This window comes from Brassica oleracea, chromosome C2, assembly GCF_000695525.1.
Source record: "Brassica oleracea var. oleracea cultivar TO1000 chromosome C2, BOL, whole genome shotgun sequence".
NCBI classification, from domain to species: Eukaryota; Viridiplantae; Streptophyta; class Magnoliopsida; order Brassicales; family Brassicaceae; genus Brassica; species Brassica oleracea.
In genome coordinates this window covers 10,586,976-10,592,746 of record NC_027749.1, presented here as the reverse complement: position 1 = coordinate 10,592,746, position 5,771 = coordinate 10,586,976, and the positions used below count along the sequence as shown (strand labels likewise).

The 5,771-nt window shown below is 38.8% G+C and overlaps 1 pseudogene; it reads right to left on the bottom strand.

The window, feature by feature from the left end:
* Positions 1-4,575: 4,575 nt before the first annotated feature.
* Positions 4,576-5,561, bottom strand: LOC106326539 (annotated as a pseudogene).
* Positions 5,562-5,771: the final 210 nt, after the last annotated feature.

Below are 5,771 nucleotides of genomic sequence, written 5' to 3'. Positions count from 1 at the left end.
TCAATATGAAAGCCATTCATTCAAATGTCTTTAAAGCTCAATAGGCTTCTCTTAGAGCTGGGTGAATACAATGCATCAGATATCTCTAGATGCGTACCCTTAGGCAACATGATGTTGGCCTGGCCGTAGCCCTCTATGAGACTGGCTATACCCGGAATGATACTTTAGAGACTTCATATAAAAACTTTCATTCATTAATAAAATAAGTTCAAAGCAATCAAAACATGGAAAAGACAAAGCAAAGAACACAAAATATAGATGTCGAATTCAACTTCATTCTTTTAAACAATCTGAAGTTTCATAATCCATAAGATCGTCTGTTTCATGATTGAAATCATCTTCACCATCTTGATAAGTCATATGAGCTTCATGATTCTTCCCTTTCAAACTCTCTTGGGAGAGTTCAACGAGATGTTTGGGAGTCCTACATGTCTTAGCCCAATGATTATCCATAGCACATCTATGGCACATGGATTTGGTCAAATTTTGTAGTTTAAATGATGTACCACGGCCTCGGCCATGACCACGGCCTCCATAAGAGTTTCCTTGGCCACGGCCATATGAGTTGCCTCGGCCTCGACCAAACGATTTTCAGCCTCGAACACTACGTCCGTGCCATTTTCCACGACCACGGCCGTGTTGGCTATCACTCTGGACATGGTTCGACTCTTTCTTATCCTCTACGGCCGCATGTGCCTCAGGTAATGGGTTTGTCCCAGGAGGTCTCAATTGCCCTGTTCTCATCAACAGTTCATTGTTCTGCTTAGCGAGCAAGAGACAAGAGATCAGATTAGCATAAGTTGTGAAGCCCTTCTCTCGGTACTGTTGTTGTAACAACACATTGCTTGTGTGGAAGGTGGAAAAGGTTTTCTCAAGCATATCCTTATCTCTTATATCCTCACCACACAGTTTCAATTTAGAAACTATCTTAAATAGGGCCGAGTTATGCTCGTCCACGGACTTGAAGTCCTGGATTATGAGATTCCTCAAATCATACATAGCCTTGTGTAATAACACCATTCTCTGGTGATCATATCTCGTTTTCAACTATGTCCAAAGGTCTAGAGGATTCTCAATAGTCAAATACTGATCTTTGAGACTCTCAATAATATGATGGCATATAATTAATATAGCTCCATATCTATCTTTCTCACTTGCATTATTGCCGTCGGTGATACATTCACAGAGTCCCTTGGATTTTAGGATGATCTTAGTATCAAGTGCCCATTGCAAGTAATTATCTCCAGAGAGATTTAGGGCAGCAAAATCCAAGTTGTTGATTTTCGACATCTGAAATCATATATTTCATAATTTAGATTTAAAAGTGTTCAAGCGAATGCAATCAATATGCTCAAGCAATCCGGATTCTAGGTATGATGCAAATAGGTCATTCGTATATGATGCACACATGTTCAATCTTAGCATTCAAATTCTATATGCAATCAGTTCGTACTATTATGCATGCATGATGCAAACAAGCCGCACGGCTACAATCTTAGCAAATGGTTTCAATGCAATCAATACAATGGTTATTCATTTTCAATCTTAGCAAACGGTTTTCTAAGAGTTCAATGTGTAATTGTAATCAAACAGTCGAGCAATGCATCAATTAGGGTTCATTCGAGAATGTATGAAAACTATCAATACTAGCCGGATCATTATCAAGTAGAATGCATAAATAATTTAACCTAGCTAGTGATTTCTATTTCAATTCAAGCATTCGGTTTTAATCAATAAAACAAGATAGTATTCGATTCTAATTTCACGACATTAGGGTTTCGAATAAACAATCATTTTGACTTCAATTTGAAAATCATTCAATCGGTTTTATCAATTCAAACAACCAAACTCAAGAATGAGATTATCAATCCTAGCAATCGATTTCTATGTGATCAAATTCAATACGGTTTTAATTAATCAAGGGTAGCATACTATATCCAAACATACAAACATTCAAACAATAAATTTTGATCTCAAAGATTAATTAGGGTTTGGATAAAATCGATTATGCATTAGCTTTAGGGTTTTAATCGATTTCATGCATAGCATGCATTATGCATGTATGGGGCTAAAGGTATTAGGAAAACGATTTTGATCATTAGATCAATTGGGGTTTAGGGAATCGAACTTATGATTATGAGCTTCGATTTACTCATTGGGGTTTTACTCTATTACCCTAGTGTTTCGATTAGGTTTTAAGGATTACCTTAACCTCAAGTAGGGTTGAATGGACCACCACTGAGATGAGGATCGCGAGCTGAACGTTGAGATTGATATGCGAACGAGCTGAGGTTGTCTAGAGCTGGAACGTATCGCGAGCTGTCCTTGCTGGTAGCGGGAACGCAAGCTGAAGCTGAGATCGTCTGATCACGAACGGAAACAAGCTGTTATCGCGAGCGGTATCGAGTCGTCTATCGCGAGATGGCTGAGATCGTGTCTCGGGATTGAGTTGAGACGGTCTGAGGTCGTGAGCTGGGATCGTGTCACGAACGGGAACAGGATGAGTATTAGGTTTAGGGTTCGTGATCGGGAGTTCTCAACGGTTAGGGTTTATCGTCGAGGGGATTATGGATTCACCGGCTAGGGTTTGTTTAGCTTAGGGTTTAGAGTAATCGTACTGATAACATGTTGTGAAAAAAGAGAATAGAATCTGTATGTTTCTATATTATTCATAAACATAAGTAGCCCTTTATATATAGGGAATTACACCGTCATAGAATAATGGAAAGACTAGAATATGGAAATACAAATATGGAAAGAGTACAAATCATAAGTCTAAAATAAATAGGGAAGTAGCCAAAGGAGAAAAGGAAGTAGCCGACTCTCTCTCTCTCTCTACGGCGCGTCCGTCTCTCTCTTTCTCTAGACGGACCGACTCTCTCTCTAAGATATGGGCCGGTTATGGACATCCACAATATGAATTATAACAAAAACCATTTTTTGTTTTGGAAATGAGATTCAAATTAGTAACGCGTGACAAAAAGTTCATTGCTCCTGTTTTGTCCCGTCTCTATTTCCCAAGTGTGTGCCTAGGAATGTCAAACCGGTTGATCCGTCCCATCCCGTCCTGTACCGCAGCGGGCTCGTCTTCGAGCGGGTCAGGCCCGCGCTGGCTGCGGTCCTCAAAATGGCTGACCAAACCCGTACCGCAAAACATGTAGGCCTTTGCGAATCGGCCCGCTGGACATAAAATTACAAACAGACATATGACTCCTGAACGCTTCAAGACATGATTCAGGACGCTTCATCAGTTTCATGATGTATCAGTAAGTGAGTTTAATCAGTGATTGAACTGGATAAGGCAATACACTTCTTAGTTGAAGATTTTAGTTGGATCAAAACACTAGTTTATTTACTTTTGTTAGACTCCAAACATTTTAAAAATAAACAATACTCTAGTTGTTAAATCCAAATATTATAACTCATAAGTTCATAACAAATATTTTAGTTTTCTGAATCCAAAATTAAATAAAACCAACACCAAATCAAAGATGCTATTCCCAAAAACAAATAAAAAGAAAACACCAATCACACTTCTTGTTGTTCATCATTATCACCAACAAGCGACAAAAAGATGGAGATTTCTCTTCTTCACCATCAACTTCATCTTCTGCAAATAAGAATAATAGAAGTCATTTAAAGATATATTGAAACCTAAAACTCCAAAATGTATGATAATGTGAATAAATACATATAGGCAAAACAATGAATAACCCATTGCGGGAACTAGATCTTCTTCTTCGGTGGAAAGTGAGTTTTCAAATTTCTTATGATGACTCGAAGAAGCTCCACCAGTGCAGTTCGAAGGCGCTTGGGAGACCGAAAGCATCATCGACCTGAAACCACCATCACCGGAGCTACATAACGTCGAATTGCCTTTTCTCTCTCTCTCTCTCTCTATGTTTTAGGTGAAAGCAGAAATGGGGACTTAGGGTTGCGGGTCTTCAAAATCTCGCAGGTTAACCTGTAGTCCATCCCGCTTTCTATCCGTCCCGCTTTCGACCCGTTCCATTTTGAACCCGTCTTGCTTTCGACCCGTCCCGCTTTGAATCCGTCCTGCGAGGCCCGCAATTTTGCGGGCTTACCAAATGGAGGCCTAATCCCGCCCTGCAGTAAGTATTTACGGGCCAGGCCCGCGGTCCAGATCTTTGATTGCCATCACTATGTGTGCCCTAAAGCTTTTTATCGATAATAACGATGAGAATAACAAAAAAAACTCTTTCTTCGTATTATGGCTGTGATTGTTTAGGACTTTGACTCTCATGGCTTTTAAACTAAGCACTTTACAAAAATTCTGTCCGTGGCTTTTATGGCTGTGGCTTTTAAAAATTAAAAGTCACAATTTCTATATTTTAGAAAAAATTAAAAGTCACAAATTCTTGATTTTAGAAAAAAATAAAGAAATGTGAACAAAAAATAAAAGTTGAGGCTCTAAGAGTTTTTAGGGAGTTTGAGAAATTTAAGAAAAGCCATTGGTAAAATTATTGACTTTAGAAATTTTAGATAATTGTAAAAATTTTAAGGTTTTACTGGTCAAATCCCCAATCGGAAACCCCCAGTCGGACCTATGAAACGTTACATTACAATATTAACAACCTGTGATTTGACAAAGTCAATAACAAACAAACATTCATTTATCACTCTCTTATGCACATTATTTCTCAGCACTTGAGGTGTAAACAACCAACCGGCCGTAACAAACACAAACACCACAACCACAAGACTCGAGACAGCTCGATGCGGTGGTGGACACAACCGCATCCTCTTCACCCATATCTCCAAAGAAGTTACAACTCCATGCAACATAAAGAAACAAGTGACTTCCCAAGTTGGAGATTTACGGATAAAATAAAAGTAAATAAGCTCATGCATTAACCAGGAGACAAGGAACGTCGCCAACACTCCAGCATAAAAGGCCAGGTTTGGACCGATTAACCTAGCCGTATACTGCTGAACTGGGATGTGAATGGTTGGACGTAGAACTGATGGATATGAAGTAGCTAAGTAAGGCTCATTGAAGACCGGTTCGATTTCACAACCAAGAAGTTTAGAGAGCAACGCACCGATAGAGAGAGGATAAACTCTGCCTCAAGGTAGACATGGACAGTAAAGATAGCCAAGAAAGGGAGCTGAGATAAACTGTTATGGTAATTTTTACCGTAGAGATATAATAAGAAAGAGATGATTATAACTTTGGAAGCACGACCCCATTTGGACATAGGTATACGATTTGAAGAAGGGGTTTGATTGGTTTTGATGGGGAAACAAGCGAAACAGAAGAAACGGGAGAGAGTTGAAGGAAGTGGGCTTAAAGGTTCTTGATCAAAAGCAAAGAGAGCTAGCTTGAAGTTTGCGAGCCATGAGAGGAAGAAAGCTGAGATGGCGCAGAAGTGGAAAGAAGAGAAGAAGAGAGGAATAAGAAGAAAGATGATGAAGATGGGAAGGAGACAGAGGAGACGAAGAAAACCTTTGGAGATTCTTGAAGAGATGTAGTAACAGTAAGATATGGAAATAAAGGCAGAGATCCAAACCTTGATTAAGTTCCTCAACTCTTGTTCCATTCTTTTTTTTCTTCTAAGTTCTGTGGGTTGCTAATTGTGTGCTGCAACTTATAAACAATATCCAAAATCTATACTATATAAAAGTTGAAGCTATTAACCATCTAGAGCGTCCACATAAGATTTAAAACCACCAATCAGAATACGACACATCTCAATTTTTTTAATTTACTATTTGTTAAAATGTCAAAATTTCCAAAAAATATTTTCTAT